The sequence below is a fragment of the Rosa rugosa genome, chromosome 2, assembly GCF_958449725.1.
Source record: "Rosa rugosa chromosome 2, drRosRugo1.1, whole genome shotgun sequence".
Taxonomy (NCBI): Eukaryota; Viridiplantae; Streptophyta; class Magnoliopsida; order Rosales; family Rosaceae; genus Rosa; species Rosa rugosa.
Genome location: NC_084821.1, coordinates 34682786 through 34691401, shown reverse-complemented (window position 1 = coordinate 34691401; position 8616 = coordinate 34682786). Strand labels below are relative to the sequence as shown.

Genomic DNA, 8616 nt, shown 5'->3' with positions numbered 1-8616 from the left:
TGAATACTCGATCACCCTCTATCTTACCTTGTGATTGTTGGAATCAATTCACTCGTGTGAACTTATTTTGTTACACTCTTGTTTATGGTTAAGATGTATTGCTCTTGTTGGAAAAGCTATGTGAATTAAATCTATTCTTAGCATTTGGATACAACCCACTCATTGTGTGTTTGCATTTCATTCTTACATCTCTCATCACATGATCACACTTAGGAGGAGTATTAATACTTGGACTATCTTCCTCTGATTGATTCGACTTGGGCTAGTGTCTACTGTGCACCATTTATTTGTGATCCTCCTTGTACATCGCTTCTGCTACTAAAGTTACCTTTGTCATTCCTATTCAAAAAGGGGGAGAAATTAGATGTGTGACTGTGATAACGTTATTCTATCTTATGCATTTTACCAATGTGTGATAAGTGTTTCAGGAAAAGTATGGATTGTGATTCTCTCCTCCTGTACTTGTTGAGGGGGAGTTTGCGTTGATTAGATGTGTTTTGTATAGGTATGTCAAAGGGGGAGATTGTAGGTACAAGTTTTGACCAACTTGGTGTATTCGCATTCCCATACAAAACGGTGAAGTATCTTCCAAGTTGATCCAAGAGAATCTCAGGTAAATGCATCCATGCATACATGGCAGATTAGTGGTTGGTCTAGGAAAGTATCTTTTGGGGTTTAATATTCCTTATTTAAAGATATTTTTCTGTTTGCCAAATTGTGTTATTGATTTCCTAAGTATTTTAGGATTTGGTGGATATCTTGTATTAAAAGTTCCTTTCCTAATAAAAGTCTGATTAGGGTAGAAATCTGTTAGAGGGTTTTTGGCACGGCACCTATTCTTGGTGTGGAAAAACAGATGGCCTCCCTTGGATATATTGAGAAAAGAGACGTTCATAGATAAAGGGACCTTGAACGCAAGAATGTTTGGTGAGTCTTGCTTGTTTGTCTAAGGTTGAGTCTTCACAAGAGTCAAAACACTTGTTCCATGCTTAAGTGTTGTTGGTAGTGTTCCTCATATGCATAGATTCTCTTGAGATCAGTAGAGAGGCTGTGAAGAAAGAAGAGCGATGGCGATCGTTCAAGTGAAGAACGAGTTCAAGACGGAAGACAAACTTCGTATTAGTTTTGTCTAATCATTGTAGCCGAGCTAGTGCTATTCGAGTTTGTAAAGAACATATCCTTCATCATAAGTGAATTCTTATTTTTGGTTCTCAAGAGTAAGAGCCCTGTAGTGTTTTTAATCTCAAAAGTTGAGGCTTTCACTGCGTAACCAAAAATTTGGTGTTCTGTTGGTTATTTTTGGTTTCTGCCCAGTAAGGATTGATACGTGCCTTGCAATCACTACACCAATTTCGGAATCAGACAACACATATCAGACGACAGCAAACATTTTAACTGTCGTCTGAAATAATCAGACGACAGCAAGAAATATTCTGTCGTCTAAGTTTTTGAATCCAACAATAGTTTTTTCTTGGCTCTTGTGCAAAAGCATTTCAGACAATGGTTGATTTTTTTGATGTTGTCTGAATGAGTCAATTCAGACAACAGTTATTATGTGATGTTGTCCAAGGTTCATTTATACAATGGTTTATTTTTGCTGTTGTCTGATTATTTTCAGTCACACAACTGTTTTATTTTATTTTAGGTGTCTGTTGTCTGATATCTTTTAAGTCAATGCCTGCTGAAAGATGTTGTCTGATTGCTCTGATTCACACAACAGTTTTTTAGTTGTCTATTGTGCTACTCTCTTTCAGACAATGTACTGAAATTGATGTTGTCTGAGTTTTAGGGTTCAATATGCTGGCACGCTGGTTAATTGACTCAACACTCGGCCAAAATTTTCAATTTTCACTTCCCTCCATTAGACCAAATTTTACATTTCACGTGGAGTAGTATATAAAGGAAAGAACCCTAGCCATTTCTTTTTTTCTCCTTCTTTCTCTCTAGTGCCACACATGCCTCTCTCTCTCTCTCCCCCCCCCCCCTCTCCTTCTTATCAAATCAAGCAAACTGATAAGACAGTCAGGCGAAGATTTGGTCCGAATTAAGCTCCACCGATGCCGGAGGATACCAGAATGGCCGGGAGAAAAGACTTCTCCTCCGCTCAGATCTGCAGTCTTCGTCCCACAGTCCCACTCGATCTCAGCTCGACCATGCTTTCGTCAGCCTTATTCTCCGCAAAGCCGTCTCCAAGCTCGGTGAGGCTCGCCGTCCGCGCATTTCTGATTCCGATCGGTACGCCTATTTCTCTTCCCCTCTTAGAGCTTCAATTTTTCTTCGAACCCTAGCTGTTTATGTTTTCAATCTTCCATTTCCTGTTAGATACTTAGTTTCTTGTTTTATAATGTGCTAGAGATTGAAAATAATTTGAATTACTAAGGTTTTATGGAGTAATTGAATCAATTTTAGTTTTAATTATTGGATGGATCAAAAACTAGAATGTAATTTCATATTGAGGGCTTAAATCTGGTCATGGAATTTGCACATGCAGGTTGAGATATGTCCTTGAGATGCTATCTGCAAACAGCAAAGCTTCTGAGCAAACGAAAAAAGATCCTGGTTTTGTTTTCAGCACAAAACAGTTTAAGGAGATGTTGACATTAGGAGGATTAAACAGTCAAAGTACTTTCAGCCTTTTCTTCAGCCATTGATTTGTTTAGTTTGTTATATGATGGTGTCCATCTGATACTGACCTTGATTTGGTTCAGGCACATGCATAACTTAGCTGTATCAATTTCCTGTTAAACTTCATTCATAAAAGGATGATGGAGAACAAGAGGATGATGGACAGTTCTACTAGAGAAATAGAGAGGACAATCCTTCTGAGGGCAAGAGAAGAAACTAGTTCAAGGTTAAGAAAACTGCTACGTAAGGGCAGATGGTATGTTTTTCTTTTTTGAGAAATTTAGAAAAATAACCTTTTTTGGAACATGAAATTGATTTTTAACCTTATTTTCTAAATATGTTGAAATCTAACCCAAATGAAGGTCAAAAGTACTTAAATGTCCTTATTGGCTTAAGTTATTTACAGTATTCTATGAATCCAATTATGATTTCCCATGATCATCAGACGACTACTCCTTTTCTCTCTTAGGTCCCCATCACCAGCAAAGTTACGTACCTCCCACTATGGTGTTCAACACTAAACCCAGACCCAAATGCTTCATAGAGTTTCTTAGATCTCAGTGGGTTGTCGCTCTTTATTCTCATCAATGAATAAACAAAAAATGAGATTCATGCCAAGAAATTCGATCATCCATTTATGATTTCTTTATTTTGAATTATTAAACAAAAAATTGCATCAATTGTTCCTACGACAAATTGCATCATCTATGTTGTAGCAAGGATGAGTTTTTGCAGGATGTTTGTTAATCTCCGTTCAAACAAAAACCTAGACCCTCTCTCTCTCTCAACGGTATCTTGGGATCTCTGGGGTCCTACCTTGTTCTCTGTTTCGCTGGTTAAGACTAGGTACGCTTCTTCGCTTCTCTCAGGTGGTATCGTCGGTGTGGAAGATGGACGGGTGGCGGTCGGCGTGGAAAAAGTGGACAGTGGCCAGATCATGGCGGCAGCATGCCATGGATCGTATGGCGCTGACTTCTACTCTACAGTGGGTCGCTAGACGGAGGCGGCAGCTGTGGTGGATCTGGGCTTTCAAGCTGGTGGGCATGCCGTAAACTTTCCGATTACATGGAAAAAAAAAAAATACTTTGCATTTTGGGTACTCATGTCTTTTCACACTCTAAAAAGGTTAGATTTCAAATTTTTTTACAAAGAGGTTAATAATCAACTTCATGTTTAAAAAGAGGTTATTTTTCTAAATTTCTCTTCTTTTTTGTATATGCTAGTTGCTAGTTTGCTTTATTTTTAGGCAAGAGAAATTTAGTAATAGATTATTATACTAGGGTAGACAAGACTGCAGAAAATAAGGGTTGTGACTGCAAGATCTGAAAACATGAATTGCTAACAATTTTGAAAAGTTTGTTACTAGTCTGGTACGCGTCTAAGTTTAAGGCTTAAATGTTAAACCTTTCTTCTTGAAAATATTCGAATTGTTTGAAGTTTCTCTTAGAGTTATCTGTTATTAAAATGGCTTTACTCTAAAGTAATCATGCTAGAGCTTGCTCTTTCAAATAATGATCTGTTGTGTGGTTTTTACTCATTGTTTACTTACAAGGTAAACTATTGGTTGTTTAATGCAGAATTTGTTGCTATTGATTATAACAGGCCTCTTTCGGATCAAGGCCCTTTTGACATTGTGTTGCATAAGGTTGGGAATTTTTCTTGACTCAGCTTCTTCTGTGTGTGGTTTATGTTAAATTCAAAATCATATGATGAAAGAATCAAGAAAAGTTTTAATCTTTGTCTTTTATTCCATTTGTTAAGAAACGTCCTGATATATGTAGGTGCTTATCTTGACTCATTTTTTTCTTTTTATCTTTTCTACTCTGCAGCTTTTGGGAAGAGAGTGATGCTAGATTCTTGGTGGTAGTAGTATCCAAAGGATTCGAGAAGAGGCTATAGTTGGTTGATGATGGTTATCGAGCAACATTAGAATGAAGGATCTTGGTATTGAGTCTTGGGTTCTCCCATCCAGTAATGATGGATATTCCTGCTGGCAGACAAGTGAAGGTGGAAAAAAACACCAGAATCATAGTTAGTGGTTATGACTAGAGTGAAATCAGCCAGTTTGCTGCTTCCATTAGGAAATGGAGACTTACAGAGCCATACAAAGGTAAGAGTGTGAAATTATGCTGAAGGAATTGTAAGAAGAAAGGAGGGAAAAGCAGGAAAGAAGTAATATGTTCTTTCCTTGGCCTTGGTTTATTTTTATTCTAGGTGTCGTCTGGTTCAGGTATAGCATAATTTCTTATTGTTATTGTCATTATAACTTTTGTTTCATTGAATGCAAGATTCTGTATTGAGCAATTTTAGGTGCATTTGTAATGATTTTGAGGATGCTTTAATGCCTTTGTCATTGTTTCATTTTCTTAATTTTGGATTTGCATTTGCTCCTTTTATTTTGATCTTTTTACTCTGTTTACACAAGGATCATGTTTTTTGTGACCGGAGCCTGGGACCAAACTTCTGCAGTCTCTAAAGGCATACCAAAATGCTGTAAGTGCACAAACAGTCCCTAAAGATCAATTTATTGTGGATAAACAATTTATGGTTATTGGTCTTTCCTTGTATGTCAGGGAAACTATATACTTACTAATAAGTTCTAATTTTTGATAATTTCAGGAAAAAGATGAAAGGATGAAATCTAATCCAGACCTGTACTTTAACTGTGCTACTGTAAGTTAGTTTTCTTTTAGACATAAACTACTCATTGGTTTCTCAATCTTTTTAACTAGATTATATTTGATGATTCCTTAAACTTTAGTTTCTGGTATTTGGCTCTTGTTTGACATTCTGCTAATAAAGGTGGACATAAATAAGGAAACATTAATGATGCACCACTTTTTTTTAAAGTAATTTGTATGGGGTTTACATAAAAAGATGATGGCGATGATGTATACCAGTCACATAAGTTGTATGACCTTACTTAAGTTGGCTGCCACCTCTTTTGTAGATATGTTTAACCTATTGAGCTGTATCTCATGCTAGAGACGAGTTAACATTGAGTTTCGTATTTCAGGTAAACAAATATCTAGAAAACTATGAAATGGCCCTTACTGGATTTGAAGCTGCTGCTTTAAAGGATCCTGGTCTCAATGCTACCGAAGAGGTTCAAAAGATTGTTAACCTTCTTGACAAGCTAGATAATTTGTTAAGGGTAATGCGTTTTTCATTCGTAAATGTGGTATCTTGAGGTCTTGAGTATGTGTTTCCAAAGTGGTTTCTAGGATCAAGGGGCCTTGGGCTATCATCTATTGGCAGGTAACTTTTGAGTTGTAAGTTTCGATTTAGTGTGATTGGAATGTGTTGCACTATTTGTTTTGCTTTGGATACTAGTTTGAATTATGCGGCTTTGCACTCTTTCTAATGTTATTTGTCTTTCTATGGCAGTTGCTTTAATTCCTCTATCTATTTTTCACCAACATTTTCGTTCCACTTTTCGTTTTTCTTTTTCAATTTTCATTAGTTTTGCTTTAGATCCAATATTACATGCTATCTATGTCCTAAGTTATGGATTTGTGATCTCGCTTTCATTTTCATATTGTCCAGTCTGGTATGGTGAACCAGTAAGCATTTTTACCTTTGGGTGAGATTTTGGTTTCTCTTTAATATGATTTTTAACTCCTCTGACAGATTCAATTTGTTAATGGACGTGTACCACAATCTATATCAGAAATACGAGGGTATTTGGAGAATAATTTGTTACAAATAATTGAAATCTGAGTTGCAATTCAGCTCTTAATACTTTCTGTTGTTTTATTGTCTAAGGTTGGTGTGCGAGGACATAACTGGGGGTCTAGAGGATATTGCCATTCCAGCTAGCAATTTGGTCGATGATCCGCCTGTTGCTTTGCCAGTTGATGTTGTAAATATGGTTATCTTAGCAAGCATAAAGGAGTTAAGGCTTAAAGCTGCTGGTGCATTGTTTTCACTTATTTGTGAGGTTTAGGACGTTAATGCGCATCACATTTATGGACAAGTATAAGTTTATGGTTAGGGTTAATGTTGGGATGGAATAACTTTGTTGAATATATGGATGAATGTATCGGATCTTTACATAAATGAATTTGTTTTGAATGTGTTGTCATTTGGATTCCATATATGTAGAATGTCGGTCTTTTGAATGTCTCTCAGACCATTCTATTTCAGCTAAAAACTATTGTCTAATAATTATTCATCATAAAATGCATAGCAAAAACTGTTGTATGAGCTATCTAACTATAATACATTAAGGACTAAAAGAATGAGAAAGCCATTGTCTAGCAAAACAACAGACAACAGTTTTTCGGAGAAACCTATAATATCAATAATGGATAGACAATGGGAATTTCAGCTACATGTTGTCTGATCCAACCTTCAGACAACAGCAAGCATATAAGCCCCTGTTGTCTGGCACAGCCTTCAGACAACAGCAAGCATATAAGTCCCTGTTGTCTGGCACAGAATTCAGACAACAGCAAGCATATAAGCCCCTGTTGTCTGGCATAGAATTCAGACAACAGTAAGTATATAAGCCGCTGTTGTTCTTTGTGGTATTCAGACAACAGACTGGGTAGTAACTGATGTTGTACTAAATTTTATCAGACGACAGTTTTCTGGTATTGTCTGATCCATGTATCAGACGACATTGAGATAGACAACAGCAAAGACAATACTCAGACGACAGTGAAAAACTGTCGTCTGATTGAAAAATTGGTGTAGTTAATCCCCATTTTTCAGAAAACACATTTTGTCCTTGAATTTTCAAAGCAAACATGTTCAACTCCATTAAGCACAGAAGAACTAGAAAATATATCATGCAAACAAGAATATCGACTATGATCAAGCACTTGTATTCTTAATTCACAACTCTTTAATCACAAGATTGAATTATCTTTTGGCACCCTAGAAAACATCTACTCATTGATCAAGCATCATGTTCTCCAACCAAATAACTCATAAACAAAACCTAGGTCTTATTGATCCCGAGCTTAATCACAAGATTGAATTATCTTTTGGCACCCTAGAAAACATCTACTCATTGATCAAGCATCATGTTCTCCAACAAAATAACTCATAAACAAAACCTAGGTCTTATTGATCCCGAGCAAAGATTTTGAATAAAAGTTCTATTGAAACGGTGATTAAGAGTTTAACATAGAAATCCAGAAATTCAATAGCAAACCAACTAAATAAATAGAATAGTCATACTAGGGGTTTCATCTCAGCCCTAGCTTAGAAGTTTAGCAATCCATAACTATGAAAAGCATGACTAGAATCAAAGAAAACATGAAACAAACAATGGAAGAATTGAGGAACTCCCGTCCAGCGATGGTGAGAGCTTCTCTTCTCCTTGTTCTCTGCGGAATATGCTGCCTCTTATGTCTCTAGACGTTCTAGGTTTCTGCCTTGTATGTCCCTCCCAATTCCTACTTGACTTGGGCTTCTTAGGTCTTCTAGTCCAACTTGGAATAGATTTATTCTCTCCAAAGAAACACAGGGTTATTAAAGTTAGTGAAAGGAATTACTCCAAATATGTCAGACATGTTCAGTCTTGTTCCATTCAAGTGCTAAGAACAACGGACTTGGGCCTCACAAGTCAGATTCCGAAAAGATATGCAAAATCCGTCAGAATCTGCATTCCCGAACTAGGTTCACTTAAACCATCATAACTTCCTCCAGAAAAATGCGAATCCACTTCCGTAAAATTCCTCAGAAAGCTAACATCCGTATCTTTCCAATGGTATAAGGCTTTGCCTGCTAATTCCTTGTGAGAAGGTACAGTTTAATTCTCAAAATTGACGCACAGCAGAGACAATTCTGGACACTCAGGAGATAGCAAGCACCATTTCAGTCCTGCGTTTGACTTTTCTCCAATTTAACCTACAAAACACAAATACAAAGTAAATGACTCAAATTTGATAAGAACTAAGCCTAGAATCCTACATTTAAGGGTATAAAAATGTATGAAATTATGAACCTATCATGTGACAACAAATTTATTCTCAGAGTGAT

At 36.6% G+C, this 8616-nt stretch overlaps 1 long non-coding RNA gene across 4 annotated transcripts; it reads left to right on the top strand.

Moving 5' to 3' along the window:
- Nucleotides 1-1354: 1354 nt before the first annotated feature.
- On the top strand, nucleotides 1355-6709 carry LOC133732416 (uncharacterized). 4 transcript variants are annotated; one of them, XR_009857117.1, is made up of 9 exons: nucleotides 1357-2235; nucleotides 2492-2622; nucleotides 2709-2881; nucleotides 4203-4270; nucleotides 4455-4855; nucleotides 5051-5118; nucleotides 5245-5298; nucleotides 5642-5883; nucleotides 6391-6709. It is a non-coding gene; the product is annotated as an uncharacterized LOC133732416 (long non-coding RNA). The 4 variants fall into 4 exon arrangements; XR_009857118.1 differs by having other exon boundaries at nucleotides 1355-2235; nucleotides 4455-5118; nucleotides 5642-5731; XR_009857116.1 differs by having other exon boundaries at nucleotides 1355-2235; nucleotides 4455-5118; nucleotides 5642-5897.
- Nucleotides 6710-8616: the final 1907 nt, after the last annotated feature.